At 37.9% G+C, this 17,384-nt stretch overlaps 1 protein-coding gene across 1 annotated transcript in view; it reads right to left on the bottom strand.

The window, feature by feature from the left end:
* The window catches only part of LOC126869798 (uncharacterized), a 113,771-nt gene that overhangs the window by 48,387 nt on the left and 48,000 nt on the right, over positions 1–17,384 (bottom strand). The gene's annotated exons all lie outside the window — the stretch shown is intronic.

The following is a 17,384-nucleotide window of genomic DNA, read 5'->3' as shown; positions in this document are numbered from 1 at the left end:
TCAATCGCCGATCTTCATGAAATTCATAGTTGCCATAAAAATATTCGACACGTACCTTTTTATATCGACAAATCGTCCATGTTAAAGAAGTGAAAACCATCCTCAAACATCCCGGAAAATTACTACACACAGAATGATTGTGTAAATTGATGAAATTAGTGATTTTGAACGATGAATTAAATGATGTAAATTATTTCGGAAAAAATCTATTTGTTTAAATAATATATGAAGAATAGAAAATGTGCTACTTTCAGTATTTTAAAAATCGCTACAGAAAAGTGATACAAAGCAATTAATGTCAATCATTCAATATAATTTTTCCAATAAAGGCTTTTCGCGAGAAAGTGATTAAAGCATAAATATATTTCATACAACGAACATTTTATCCATAGGACAACTATTGTATATTATTACAATCGAAACAGTTTGTTATCTCGTATCGTCAATATGTAAAACAAAAGTTTCACGGGTTTTCTGATCTATTATCTACGTAATCACATTTTTTATCAATGTTTATCAATATTTATCAATGTTATGTTGATTATGTATCAATGATGAAAAATATTATTCCGATGCTATAAATTGATATCGGGATTTGAAATGAAAGCTTTAATGATTGTCTAAATCTGTTATACTCCTTTGGTATTTTTGAAAATTTGAATAATTCTACTCATCACGAATTCTCCGTTGCGTGCGCTTCATAAATCGAATAAGAAGGCTACACTGAACTGAAGACAACTCTGACGTTTTAAGAAGAAACATATTTCTAACCTATGTCCTTGAAAATTCTGTACTCAATTTTTTTGACACAGGAACATACAGATTCTGAAACGAGGATATACGCAAAGACTTGAAAATACCAATGGTCAAAGAAGAAATCGGCAGGTAAGCAGAAAAATACAAGGAAAGAACGGCAACACATCCAAACCAGCTGACTGCCGAAGCGAGCAAAACTCGCATAGAAAGAAGACTAAAAAGAAAACACCCAACTGACCTCATTAAACAAATAAAATAGTCAAACTCCCACATGTTATACACTCAACATCCACACCACCCATATGATAATCAAACAGCCAAAAAATTCTACCAAATGTCCAAATCGGACAAATTGTGAATGTAAACAACTAAATAAAAAAAAAACTCAACATCCACAGCAATTTATTTATTTAGCAATTAAGCTAGAAAAATTTACCAAATGTCTAGCTGGACAAATTGTAAAGTACAAATTAAATAATAAAAAAAGAAAAGAAAAAAGATGTACCAATGATGACATTGGCTTTGAATATTGTTTGATGGGGCTTTGAATATTGTTTACTGTATACGCTATCCCAACCATCCACTCGCTTTTTTCAGTATTATATATTATATTGCAGATACAGGAGAAAACAATTTGCCATCTGCTGATATTATAGGTTGAATTGTATAATTGTGCATAATTGCCGATGCAGACTTCTTCGAGATATACCACTAATGTGAAAATTGTATTAAATAGTTAACATCAATTGTTTCTTTAGCGTTTGTTTAAAAACAAGAATCAGTGCCTGACAATAAAATCAACTCTTCTCAAAACTGTCACGTATTTACAAATAAGAAACAACTCAAGTACTCTTTTGTGCACATCGAGCGAGAAAGTTTGAAATATAATAAATTCTTTGCAACGCAAAGATCAAGATCCTACTTTATTTGTATTTTGTGCATGTAGGCGTAGTATCTATAAACAAACACGTAAAAAAATTTAACATTTACCTGGAGAATCTATCAGAAATTTGTTATTTTTCAATATATTATTTAAACAAATGGATTCTTTCACAAAAGAATTTACATCATATAATTCGTCACTGAACAGTATTAATTTCATCAATTTACGCTATCTTTCTATCTATACTAGTTTTCAAGATATTCAGCGAAATATATTTTGCAGCCTCGGTCTTGGGGGTAGTTTTCACCCCTTTAACCTGAACGAGTGCCAATAAAAATAGATACGTGTCAAATATATTTACGAGAACTACATCAGAAATAAATTTCGTCAAGAGGATTGACATTTCTCTATGTTACCTTGTTAAAATATTTCTCATATTTAAGAAAACCGTTATGTAGTTTTCTCATATTTAAGGATAAAAAATGTCAAAAAATTATATTTTAACAAGGAAACATAGAGAAATGTCAATCATCTTGATGAAATTTAACTACATTTAGTGTAGGTTTTAAATTACATGCATGTTTTGATAAATCATAAAACCAATCTGGATGTACGGAATATCACTATGGGGGATAGCTGCAATGAGCCATATAAACAAAATAGAGACAATACAAGCTAAACTTCTTAGACCAATAGTAAACTCCCCATGGTACGTTAGAAACGAAGACATACCGCAAGGACCTGGGAATACCAACGGTCAAAGAGGAAATTAGCAGATACGCAGAAAAATACAAACAAAGAATAGGAACACACCCAAACCGGCTAGCTGCGAAAACGATCAACCTCAAACATGGAAAGAAGGCTGAAAAGGAAACACTCAGCAGACCTCATAAAGGACACAACACGAAGCTAACAAAAACGAAGATGATATCCCGCTGGGGGTAGCCACCCACATGATAATCAAATAGTTACAAAATTCGACCAAATGTCCAAATTGGACAAATTGTGAATGAAAAGAATTAAATAAAAAAAAAAAAATTTTTTTTTTATAAGATTGTAAATTCCAGGGTGCATAATCTGACATTCGAAATAAATGGAAAGTAGAATCAAAATTAAATATATTAAACAAACTATTTGTTTTCTACTCTATTTACAGTATCGTGTGAATCTTAGTGCTTGCGTCTAGAACACGTCTCATTTTCCAGGCCGCGATTAAGATTCAGCGCAGCCGTCTCGACTCCGATTCCCAGGTCGATCGCCATGCAAATTCCTTGCTGCTTCCTAGGATCTATCCACTCACACGCGGGCGAGCATGTATTTTGACGAAATACGTGTATCTCGCTCGAACTAATCTTTTTATCCTACGTTATATGTTAATAGGTTTTGCAAGAGAAGCTCCTTACATTTTATAATCCAAGACCGAAATGAAAAAATTGACAAAAATGGATTTACTTCGTTCTTCGTGTGAGCTCTTCGTAGATAAACTAAGATTAACTTTAAATTATTTATGTACAAAAATTATCGACGTCGAAGCTCGCGCGTCAAGATCAATCGATAAAATAAATGCACCTTCCTATCTTTTCCAAGAGTGTTAATTAACAGATTGAAGAAAAGATTGCACAATTAATAGATTACAAATTTCTGTGCATTTATAGGAAATTTGAAAATGTAATGTATTGTAGAATCTTTTCTACAATTAATTTATTTACAATAAATGGATTAAACAGGCGTTGGTTAAGCAGGAAACGATGGTTGTTTAACGTGAACTATATACAATAACGTACTATAATTTAGACAACTAGATGGTTAACTTGCAACTCTCGCCTCCACGGATCCAAGGTTATCTCTCACGAGAACAACACTATCTCGACAACGCAATTCGCACTTTCTGACTTCTCAACTTACAATGACTGTTAATTCGTTTATGTCCCTTAGCAACCCTTTGTCTTTTGTCTTAGCCCCACCACGCACGTATTCCGCACCCGCTCGTGGCCAAGGTCACGCAGACCTTTTCCGCGAAACTTTTCGATTGAAGGATCGACGATACATTGTTGGGCCTGTCGACACGTCGTTTTCTCGCGACATTGTTTATAGTTCGCCTGATATTTCTTACTACAGTATATAATAAGTATAACAGTTATAATATTTAGTAGGTAAAACAATTCTCTACCTATGTTCTACCTTTTTATTTATGTTCATAGCAATATGAATTTGCATAAATATCTGCCGTTTAATAATTAATTTTAATCTTGATAAACTGGTCGTGTTCGACGAATCAGTCGATCTCTTATTTCGGTTAAGATAATAGGGGTAGTTGAAATGATGATAAAATGTTGGAATACAACGATATCAGTCGCATGCGGATAGAATGTTTGATCGTACAGATTCTTCCATTCGTTGCCCAGCGCCATCCCCACCAGCGTGCGTTCGTGAGATGCACCACGGCAGTTAGCACGTGCATGCTTTTTCAAAAGGACGCCGGAAGAAGCGTGAGGATATGGATGGAACATTCTAGACGAGCACGTCGAGAAGCTACTAGAAGGTTCTGTGGCACATGTGACGCCACACAGCCACCCACACAGGTCACACTCATTACTGCATAGAGAGTGGGGATCTAAACCTTTTCAAGGGCCATGGGTCACTAAGCCAGTCTGTGAATAACTAGCCAACTGTCTACATTCCAGAACGCACATTTATAACTCTCGAAATAATTGTTTAATAAATATCACATTGTATTATTTCAACATAAACATTGTGTCTTCCACAGAATATTAATCCTAATTCCAAGATTAAATTCTAACATAAAATATGCACTTTATTCCAACGACAGTATTCAGTGACAGATATAATACAAGAGTTAACAACCACCAAAACCCGTTAGTTACTCAATTACTTGACACGACGGATCAGATTCGCAGACTAAAAAGACAATACCCTTTAGATTTAAGCATTAGATTCAACTAGAATCAAACATACTATAAACTCTTATAATCCAAATTACCACGTCAAAATAATTTACTTATAATTCTCAATGAGAATTGATTGCAAAAAGTCTACCAAATAAAAAAAAAGAAAACTTTGAAGACTTAAGTATCTACGCGTGGTGCGTGTAGACGTGTTCTCAGCGAAGTGTAAATAGCAAGTTTAATTGTTGACTGATCAATGGATGGAAAATCACTGAAGTTCGGTGACGGTGCTGTTGTCACGACCGGCATACTTCAAATCCGACAAACTGACGATAGAGATAAAGATGTGGCGGCACTCGGCGACAATGTATATCGCTGAAGTGCCTAATGAACCATCAACATCCCAACGGTCCTTCCACCGAAGGTTCTAGAAGAAAGAGCACGTGGCAACGATCGCGGACGCCTAGCAAATGCATGGACGGTGGGGATGTTGAGGGATGATAAAAGAAAGTAATCGGATCCGATCGAAAGTAAAATCATAAGAGTCAGTCTTAGAAAGTCACGCCTAGAAGTAGATTGTAATCGGAAGTAGATTGTAAAGTGTATTGATGTTAGAAAAAAAATAAAGTTTTCTTTTTTTATTTTTTTACCTCAAATTCCTTTTTTATTTTGTTATTTTACGTGACACTGTCGCGGAGGAAAACTAAAGCACGGGACAAGTGGATTCGTTGATGACAACTTTGGTTAGGAAAGTGAAGGCAATGGTCATTGCTGTTAATTGGATTAGAAAAAGGCTGGTGGGTAAGTAAGGGTGTTGGGCGACCCCGATCAAAGGACGCTCGTGGCTGGCATTGTACATGGGAAGATTCGCTTTCTCGTGTTTTCCCGGAATGGACAATAACTCTAAGGAATATTTCAACCTAAAAGATACTTACGTGGTCTTAAGGAGCTTAACTATAAAAAATGCTAAAATTTATTATGGGTCTTTAAGATTATTGAGGATCCGAAATAAGGGTATTTAGACATCTGGTGGCCATCTTGCTCGAGGGATAAAGTCTGGTTTATGTAGAAAGTCACGGGATGTAACAGGTTGATAGCGTTTACATGAAGTCAATATTTATACAAATCTATATTATCGGTGAAATCGCGTATAAAGCCAATATATTTCTCGTGATTAGATCCACTCAAAATAATCTCAAGCTGTTCCCACGGCAGCAGTCTCTTGTGTCGCGAAGGATCATGACTCGACACACTTGAAACAGTCTCGTAACATTCGCCATCAGGGAACAATTTCAGCGAGACATCGTTGGCCAAGTCGGGACAGTTTCCAGCACACGAAACGACAGTTTCGACTTTATCGACGACGATAGTTACGAGGAAGCGTAACGATATATACGATAGAATTTAAGGGTGGCCAGATGAACGAAGAGAAGGGAAACTTCTCGCTTCTTGCGACGCTCCTGCTCTTTCCGGCACGGATTTCGTATAATTCAACAATTCTTCTCGGCGAATGACCAATGTTCTAGTCCCTTGAACGAGAAAAAGATACGACGTCTCGTGATGTATCAACAAAACGAACAGCCAGATTCGAAATTCGGTTGCAAATGGAAAGACGACAAGAAATCAGCCAGGCTATCTGAATCTCTTGCCACGTTCCTCGTAATAACTCAATGGCCAACTGCAATCTTTTTGCCGAACGTTCGACGAAAAACAAATCCTCGGTTCTCCTGGCAATTCTTTGAGTTCTCGTTCTCGAAAACGATCAGCTAGTTCGTAATAAAAAATAAATAAATATAGATTGCTGTATAATTTTGTGTGTGAGCAAGAAGTAAATTGGAACAATTTAAGCGAGTTGTTCAAGAAAAGCTATTTTGAAGCTTACCAAAAAGTTATTTATTAAACACATAATTTTAGCAAGAATAGATTGTAGGGAACAATAATAAAACATTTTTATAATGTATTCTTGTGAATTTTAAAAGGCAGAATATTCATGATTTGTATCTCGAATAAAATGTAAGTTTCGATGATAGAAACGAGAAAGATTCTTGTAGTTAAAGTTATATGGGACTTTCTTATCGTAAAAAGTGGTGTTATAAGAAATGAAGCCTCGACATGTTAATCTGATGTTGTACATTACTTACGAAGCACTTGTCTCTGAGAGGAATCTGAATCTTTCTTTTATTACCATAGTCTAAGATCTAGTGGAGAACGTTAGAAACTTCTTAACAAAAATGAACCTTTTAAAAGAATATTTATATTATTAAATAAAATATGCTATTAAATTATTATATATCAAATTAATCCTTATAATACAGTAATGCTATAAATAATATGATTTGACGAAATCCATGTTGAAAATGACAACGTGAGTTCTCGCTCGCCATCTATATGCTGACGGCTAGTTACAAAAAGGCGTAACTAGAAGATATTACTAGACACGGTCGATAGACCAGATCGATAGTTTAAGACTTCCTTTTCGTTCATTCGTTCGTGCCCCTTCCAAGTGTGTGCAATAAAGGTTTTTCGGCTCCGAGAAGTGAGGTGTTTTTCATCCGAATAATAAAGTAATAATTAACGCGATCCTACCTCTAAATATAGATATAACAACAGGTTATGGGCCCAGGTTCGATAATTAGTTATTATTTTTATTGAAAATATCATAAATAGTAAGAATATTAAGGAGCGCAGAAGATAACCTAAAAAACAAAATGCGCGTGATCGGTGATTCAGTGTTGAATGCTATAAGGGCGTTTTATCGAATACGTAATAATTGCTCACGTGATAATATAGTTATCAAAATAATATAAAATGTAACAAAATGTCGAGTGGCGTGAATTCAAATATCGAAACACTCAATAGAGAAAATTACGACTCGTGGAAAATGCAAATGAAGGCAATACTCATTAAAGATGACTTATGGGAATATGCGAATGGTACAATAAATAATCCCAAGCAGCGGATGAAGCCTCTTTATGGAAAAAAGGGATGGTAAAGCCGATATTATTCTTGCCATGAGTTCGAGTCCCCTAATCACTGGGCTACTTGATACGACGGATCTATGATCGTTTCTATGATCGTGAACATAATTTTCAACGTACCCGTAATACGCTCTACCTGACCGTTGGCCCTACTCGCACTGGTTGAGATTAAGTGGAGTTTTAGTGTTTACCTTGCCAGAAATCTTGGAATTGATATGATGCAGATATGCGAATTTAGTGAAGACGTCGACCAAAACAATGACATATTCTTTCGAACCACCTTTACCGCTTAGTTTGCCCGTTATGTCCACGTGAACTGTATGCCAAGGTATGCTAGTCTTAAGTATAGGATGTAATTCAGCTCGTATTTTACCTGAACTGGCCTTCGAAACTTGATAAGCGTGACAGTTCTCTACGAATTCGCGAACATACTCCGCCATTCAACTTTCCCGTGTCAAGCCGTAGTGAACAGTTAGCTGTGGAGTGCCGAAGTGTGCAGACGTGTCTCTAGTGCCCAGCGTAGTCCGAAAACAACACGTGTCGCCCAACCGTCGAAAGTGAACACAGCCAAGTGTTTCCTACCCTTTAGGGAGAAGAAAATCCCACGCACCTAACCCCAACGCGAATACTAGCCTCATAGCCTCACGACTAGTTATTCATTTCGAATTAACTAGCTCGATGATGGCCCAGCAATCGCGACCAGGCTCTCCGGAGCAGACTCGCAACTACCCCGCGCTACCTCCCCCGTGGCAGAAGTGTAGCAGAACTCTCCGCACCAACGACGCGAATACTACCAAGAAACGGAAAATAGAAACAACAATACAAATAAACACTCACAACAGGTTCGCCGTATTGGAATCCTCAAACGACGCCATGGAAATCGTAGAACCGCCACCAAACCAACACTCACAGAGAATCCCCCCTCCCCCACCAATATTTGTGGACGACGTCATCGACATACGGACAATGATCAAGTCCTTAGAGAGAGATATCTCCAAGGACGACTATAACCTAAAGACAAATAACAATAAAGTAAAAATACTGCCGAGGAACCCAGAAGCTTACAGAAAACTCACCAAGATACTCAGGACCCTGAACGCCAACTTCCACACCTACCAACTCAAACAGGAAAGGTCTTTCCGGGTGGTCCTACGAAACATCCACCACTCAGCAGACATAGACGAACTCAAATACGAACTCTCAAAACTCGGCCACGAAGTCATCAACGTAAGTAATATAAGGCATAGAGTCTCGAAAGACCCGTTATCCTTATTCTTCTTAGACATAAAACAAAACCCGAACAATAAGGAAATCTACAATATCAGTCGCCTAATGAAGGAGATAGTAAAATTCGAACCACCGCTTGTGAAAAAAGAAATAGTGCAATGCAAAAGGTGCCAAAGGTACGGTCATACGCAGAAATACTGCAACCATACTTTCCGCTGCGTTAAATCTGCAGGCACTCACTCCACTGACCAGTGCGCCAAATCACCAGAAACCAGAGCGAAATGCATCCACTGTCCATCGCTTAACTCATACGATCAGCCAAACACTCGAAAAGAAAAAATATTGCTCAGCGGTTTTCCTAGACATCCAACAGGCATTCGACAAAGTATGGTATGAAGGGCTACTATACAAACTTAAAAAGATCCTACCCCACCCCTACTTCTCCATCCTAAAATCATACCTAACCAATAGACAATTCATGGTTAAATACCTAGACGCCATTTCTGCAACATTCCCAATAGAATCCGGCATATCCCAAGGTAGTGTCCTCGGACCCCTACTGTACTCCATCTACACTGCCGACCTACCTATATCAAACGATATAACAATAGCGACATTTGCAGACGACACAGCGCTATTAGCTACCCACGCAGACCCGGTAATAGCCTCATCCACTCTCCAGCGAAGTCTCGACTTCATGGAAAAGTGGTTTCATAAATGGGGCTTCAAAATCAACGAAAAGAAATCCTCACATGTAACCTTCACGCTCCGAAAACAAACCTGCCCCCAGGTCACCATCAATAATGCAACAGTTCCTAGCAGGGACTCAGTCCGATACCTGGGCATGACCCTGGACAGGAGACTAACGTGGAAGAAACACATCTCGGATAAAACGAAGCAACTAAAGGACAAACTAAAAAAACTCTATTGGCTCACGGGCCGACGCTCCAAACTAAACATACAGAATAAAATTACCCTCTACAAGACCGTAATAAAACCTGTCTGGACCTACGGAATCCAACTATGGGGAACAGTAAGTAACTCCAACATCGAAATACTACAACGCTTCCAATCGAAAACGCTAAGATCCTTAATAGACGCACCTTGGTATGTTACCAACGAAACCATCCATCGCGACCTCAAGATACCCACAGTCAAAGAGGAAATAGCAAAATACAGCGACAGATATAGCAAAAGAGTCAACAAACACCGAAACCCCCTAATCACTGGACTACTCGATACGACGGACCAGATTCGCAGGCTGAAGAGGCACTACCCGCTAGACCTAAACGCTAGATTCAATTAGTTATCTAAATTAAGTAATATTCACTTATTTACAACACTTACTTATAAATTATACTTATCTATAATAAGTACTAACTTATTATAAATAATCAGCCATGTCACTGCGCCACGCCAGAAAAATTACTGAAAATTCTCAACGCCAGAATTGATTGTAATTCTAATGAATAAATAAATAAAAAAAAATGAGCGAGTGAGCTATGTCATGTGAAGCATTGCAAAACTTCACAGGAAATATGGAATAAATTAAAGGAGGTACGAATCCAAAGGACCTGTGAGAAAGGCTACGCTCCTGAAGCAATTATTATTCACGAAAATGTCCGGCAGTGAAAATATGTCTGATCACTTAAACAATTTTTTCAGCCACGTAGATAAACTAAAGGAAATGGGTATTGAAATCGCTAATGATTTACTGTCAATCCTATTATTATACAGCGTCCTGAAACATATGAAAACTTTAGACGTGCGATCGAATCGCGGGACCAATTGCCTTGCCCAGATGCACTCAGGACAAAATTATTAGAAGAAGGTGATAATTCTCATCGTAATTCGAATGCTGCGAATGATCACTAAGAAGCTTTATAGTAGAGGGTTCAAACAAATATAAAAGATATAACAACAATACACATATGTAATAACAACACAGAATTATAGTAATAACAGAAACTGATACCTTGCGAAACAATTAAAAATCATGACTTCATGCGAGGTTTCGTAAGTAATAGGTCGTCCGAAAAGTTTCTTTCGTTTTACAAGGAATTAATGAACGCACAACATTTTACGTTTTACATTATTTTATCGAATTACGTATGATCCATTTTGTTCTATCAAAATAAAGATCATAACGTTCGACAGCTTAAGTTTGTAGCGGCACTCGGCAACACTGTATATCGCCGAAGTGAAGTGCCTAATGAGCCATTGATATCCCAACGATCCTTTTGCCGAATATTCGAGAAGAAGGTGTGCGTGGCAACGGCACGGATATTGAGGGGAGACAAAAAAAAAAGAATCTGTAGAGGACTAACGTGTTTTGACCGTGAGATTTATTGGACGAGATTGCTCGTTGTTGAAACCGTCGAATATATTTAAAAATAATTAAATAAATTAACACGTTCGTCACACAGCGTGATTCGGCTAAGTTTCCTGTGGGACCCACATCCGACTGCCGCTACGCAGAACGTAAATAGAGCGACAAGCGGGAATTCATTGTTTATCGCCTTCGATTCGTTGTAAACAAAAGATTATTTAGTTCTGAAATGGAGAAAGCTTTCCGACTAGAGTATTCCGAGGTATCTCATGGCAGATATCTCAGATCTTTCATTTAGTCGAGAAGCATACTTGTGAGACGTACATCCGTGATTTTTTCATCCTCAAAATGTTCAGTAAACAGCGTGAAAATATATTTGAAGGTGAGGAGAGTAGTGATGATGAAGTCTACAACTATTGTTCAGTGTCCAAAATCACCACAAATGTTTTTGCATGTTTTAACAAATACCATGCGATATAGCATAATATAATATTTTATCCAGGATATAAATTAATAACAAGTATGGATAATATGTCCTGTAATATTTTTATGTTGTATATTCTGTATTTAATTAACTCGAACAAGAAGAGCGTCATCCATACGTGGGTGACGGGACCCACGGAAGTATACCCGTCACATAGATAAGGGTGACGTGGCGACAAACATGTTAATGTACAGACAATATTCGCTGAGATGCTAGTCTAGTGTATAAGTCGTAAAATAGGATCGTTAATGTCTCGTTAATTAGATCGCTGATAATTCGTTGAGAACTGATTGATAACCGATCGACAACTGACTGTAACTGATTTCATTGTGATCGCGTCCGCTGATTTATACTGGTCGAGGGAGAGTCGGAAAATTCAAATTCGTCTTAGTTCGACGATTGCATGTAGCGGCGACATTGTTTTGCCCGGAGTTTATTTATTCTTACATTACATGTATCCTAACGATCTTGATGCTTCGAGACCAAACAACAACATGATTTGAATTGTCCTCTAACTCATGTGCCGCTACAAATCGAATCCGATCGACAGTCGAATCGATCCGATCGAATCAGGAAGCGATAAAGTCGAGTAGTAAGCGAAAACGAGGGCGATACGCAACGCGATCAAAAAAAGACACTCGTCAATAAATATGTGGCGGCACTCGACCATGGAAATTTCCTACGGCTTCGCGACACAAAGCGTAAGGCTGACAGGCCTAATGTAATATTGATATCCCTACGGTTCTTTCGCTAAATATTCGGAAGAATGCATACGTAGCAACCGTTGTGAACTTTTAGTAAACGAGTAAGTAATGGAGATATCGAGGGGCAACTAAAGAAATAATCTGTTTGCTTTTGAACCAAAAGATGCATTCCGCTCCGAGCTGCGAGGTTCAAAAGGTTAAGCGAAGCCAACATAATTATTATTAATCATTGTTAAAAGTCAACCGTTGTTAAACGTTAACCGTTGTGAATCGTTAAACGTGGTTAAGCGTTATTTGTCCGACGATCACCTGAAATATATTGTTGACCGTAACACCGAGGGATTATTTAACGCGCTACACCCAATATCACTTCAGGTTTCATGTTTGTATAAAGATGCGTCGTTGTAAAAGACGTGTTTATAAAAGAGAGGCACTTTTCGGACAAACTAATAGAATATACCCGTAACTTGTGAAACATCGTGACCGCCTTACGCCCCTAGAATAATCACAAGAAAAATGAATTTTTTCAGACATTTTTCAGACACCTCTGACAGCTTGGATCGATCATTAATACAACGTCTACGATCTTGTGTCAAGTTCCTGTCGTCCTCTCGAAGCTCTAGTATTAACAGCGGAGTTCTCCATTAACCCTTCTCATTTGAGGATTAAATCAATCAACCCAGAAGGGTATCTTTCAACGAATTAAAAACATGCTGCACGATATTTCCCTGGGGGATTCGACCTAAAATAGGCCGATCAATCTTCCACAATATCCGCATTGCCGCCTTAAGTTTTCAATTTATATGCAGCTGCGCGTTAGCGAAGAATATCGAGGACGACAGAATCACTCTCTTAGCGTTCGCGACGAAAATGTAAACGCCATCGTGTCGCGACGTTTCCACTGTATCCAAAAGTCGCAGACAAGTCTGCGAAAGTCTCGACTGAATTGAGGTCACAATCGGAACACACGATGAATCCAACACACAGTTGTCGCGCCGTTTGAATTGAAAAATCCTGTACACCGCAATGGATCGAGGGAAACTCGCGACATTAAAAAATCGGCGACGTTCACCCGTTATCATAAGGCACGCGGAATGGATCGGTTAAACAGATGGCCGCGACGATTCATCATGTCACAGGAATCTCGTTCGCGGATTGATCGTACCGGATAAATAATCGCACATACGAACCATCGATGTCGGATCGTGCTCGGAATTCTATCGTATCCATCGTATCTAACGACCGTTTCTCAGTCGACGCGGTTTCTATAATCTGCGAGCTGCACATGCGAAAGAAGGATGAAAATACGTCAGTGGAAACGTTTTTATAATACTTGGGGATGAAGAAATGGAAAAATGGATATGGTATCGTTGTTTATGCAATTTCAGACTTTTGCAATTGTAGATAAACAAAAGATTTAAATAGAGATTTGTGTCATCCTAGAAAATTATAATAAACACTCTGTCGTGATAATAAATACTTTTTCATTTTTCAAGATACAATAGCTGCAAAAATTAGTTACACACCGTTATTTTTGTTTGAATTTGTATTTATCGTAGCATTCTCAAATTTCGTATTATGTAGTAATACTGTCACATGATTAAAAAAATGTGATACTGTAGAAATAAAATGTAGAACTTATTATTATTATTACTTAGTCCGTGCTTTTCTGTTTTACATCTCGTTTACCTATTACGCTTTTTACATTCTATCAGTCATATGGCGTTATCACCTTATTGCCTCCTCCCTTATATCTATCTAAACTCTTTTCCTTGTCTATCTCTCTTTTCTTATATATCTACCTCGCCTCTTATCCACTCTATTATATTGCACTCCATTATATATTCTGTCTCTAAAACTATGGCAACTTTTGTACTCGTTAAATAATCACGTCATTGGAAAATAGGAACTTATGCGAATAGCTTTTGTTGCCATTGTATGTTAGAATATTTGAAGTTCCTATATTTCTAATGTTTGAAGAACGTTTGATAGCTGGAACAAATGTTTGCTCAGATTCCATTCCTTTAACTGAATTCATAAAAATATGAAAATGCATAAACGTCCGTAGTCTAGTTACAATAATCTGAAAAATCAAACTACAAATCTTAATATTCCCACCAATCTCTTCTCCCATATAAAGAAGAGCTTCCAATCCCCTGTCAACCCTCCTATTCAATCTGCACTTGCTTTAAACCCACAAATATCTTCATCCCCTTTCCGCTATCACGAATAATAAAGTAAAGTCTCTTGCAAACGTCCGATGTATTTATCCGAAGCAAAGACGATCTCCACGTTGGTTTGGCGAGATATTGGCAGATATCGGGAGGAGAATTCACGGAGCGGAAGCTCACGGGGATCTGCTCGTACGGACGCGAGTAGAATTCACTGAAAATTTAATCCGGCGAAACGGAGTCGACAGGATTGCGAAGACAAGCCGTAGGGAGGCCGCGATCGAAAAATTTCCTTCTCTCGTTCGGATCATTTTTTAAGCTTCTTTAGAATGAATGGCCGCGAACACGACGGAACTGGGAAATAGACAGAATGCACCAAGGATCCAGACGGATGCTTTCCCAAGGGTAGACAACGTCAGAAGTCGCGAAGAGGTAGAAGGGGACGAAGAAAGGCAAGTATTATTTAAATTGGATTCCGCGATTCAGTATGGCGCTGGTTCCACGCCGCTTCCGATCCTTCGCTTCTCTTTCAGTTTCAGCAATTGATCTGCTCTAGATGGTGAAATATTAAACTCCGTTATACTCGCTGTATAACTCGGATATTCCTCTACGCACGACTCTCTCGTTCAGATTGAGCTCTGTCTCGTCCTATTTCTCCATCGAGAATTCTAGAATATCTCCGGAGGATCGTTATCAAGTTTAGAATTTTAATAATCAGACGAATGACGAGGTCAGATCGTGGACAAGCTTCTTCGTTCATTTTCCAGCAATTTATTTTCTCACCGCGAAGACTTTTTCGGTCCGACAAGATTTGCATATCCATCCAGTTGGAAGTTCTATTAAATATAGCCTACGCTGCGAACGCTATTTTTCTCGCGTAACCAGAGATTTTTTGTAATATTCACGAACTATTTATCTTTTGTTTGCTTGGTCTATAGAAATGCAAAGAGAAAATAGGCGAGGCAAAGAGAGAATTAGAGGCATTCATTAACCAATTTTACGTTAATGCAATTTAATGTTAATTTCATTCGCAATATTTTCAAGGAACCCCAAGGATTTGTTTGATATCTTTTGATTTTCATCTCGCTTATGTAATTTTACGAATCATTTCACTTCTTGGTGATCTTTTTACTCCTTAATAAAAAAAAAAGCCGGAAGGGTCGCACATAAATTTGTCCACCGCCAGCTATAACCGTTTAGAATGGGAAAGTGGATGGAAACAGCCATTTTTTAAAAATGGAACTTGTTACTAGATTTATTTATACCTATTTCCTCTGTCATAGAAATATTCATTATATTACCGAGTTATTTAGCGAATTTTTATGAAATAAAACAATAGTAAATTATATTCTTTATGCTTTTTAATAATATGCTATTTATGTAACTTTTACGAATCATTTCGTTCCTTGGCGATCATTTCATTGCTTTAATAAATTTAAAAGAGGAAAGGGTCACGCGTAAATTTCTCCACGGTCAGATTCAACCGTTTAGAATGGGAAAGTAAGTTGAAATATCTAGTAGCTTGAACTGAATGTCACCTCCCGCCGGCTAAAATCATTGTTCGTCCGTTTGTTACGAGACAAAAGGAGTTTCACGAGCTCTACGCGGTTCGTACATTATCTACGAGCCGGCCACTTCTAGATAGCGGCGCGTTTAAAAGCCGTCTCGTCAGCGGAATGGCGCAATTCGAGGCTCTTTTAATTAGAGGAAGGCTCATCAGGCAAGGTTCCGACAATACGCGGGCCGAGGAGAAACACTGTTCTTTCCCCGTCGAAGAATCCTCTCGTCCTGGCCAGTAGCACGTAGACTGGGGGTTACGATCGTCCTCGAAGATGGTGGAAATATTTCTCAGTTTTCTTGTAGATACTGGAGGCCGTATTTGTCGGTGGTAATTAAATTTATATCGAAAGAAAAGTGATAAAAACGACCAATTCATGATGTTTCATAGAAATTAGCAAATTTATTGTTGTGCATTTGTGACGGTATTTTGTGATGATGTTTTATGCTTTGTGTAGCGGCACATGAGTCCTAGGACGATTCGAATCGAGGATGACTCATGTTGTTGTTTTGCCTCGGAATATTAACACCCTTCCGGCTTTTTTTTTATTAAGGAGTGAAAAGATCACCAAGAAGTGAAATGATTCGTAAAATTACCTAAGCGAGATGAAAATCAAAAGATATTAACCCCTTAACCTACAACTACGGGCATAGCCCGTAGTACGATGATCGGACCAAACGTGAATATTACGAGCATAGTCCGTAGCAGATGATCGGACCAAACGTAAATCGGCCCAAAATTCTCGAACGTAAATCGTAGGTTAAGGGGTTAACACAGTTATGATATACGAAAGGTAATAATAAACAAGCTCCGGACAAAGTAACATAGCCGCTACGCGTAATCGTCAATCGAAGTCGAATTTAAACTTCCGGTACTCCTCCGACCAGTATAAATAGACGGACACGAGATGGTTAGGACAATCAGTATCGAGCATTCTTATAGTGAATTAACACTAGAACTACCGATAGTTAACACGAAGCTATTTCTACCAAAATCAGTTAAAACGACTGGTCTTTAAAAAATACGTAAAATAGAATATTTTTATATTTATTAATTTATTATTTTCTTAAAGAAGGAATTCCATGTTATGCAATACATTTTTGGTATTATTAATCCACGTGGGACCATAATCCCTAAACGAGGGTTGACATATTTATAAAATTGTAGAACCAGTTATTTTCACTGATGTCGTATTTCTAGTGTCATCATCTGGCGATCTGGCTATCGATCCGGAATTTTCCTGACAACTGATCTCATCATATCGAATGATACGCAGTAAAAATTCAAAAAAAGTATGGCAAGTTGCACAAAACGAAGAAACTGATTAATTGGGGCTCGACAAACAGATTGCAGGACCCTTTTACATTTTGACTGGTATTGGTATAAGT

Source organism: Bombus huntii, chromosome 9, assembly GCF_024542735.1.
Source record: "Bombus huntii isolate Logan2020A chromosome 9, iyBomHunt1.1, whole genome shotgun sequence".
Taxonomy (NCBI): Eukaryota; Metazoa; Arthropoda; class Insecta; order Hymenoptera; family Apidae; genus Bombus; species Bombus huntii.
This window is presented reverse-complemented; position numbering and strand designations above follow the sequence as displayed.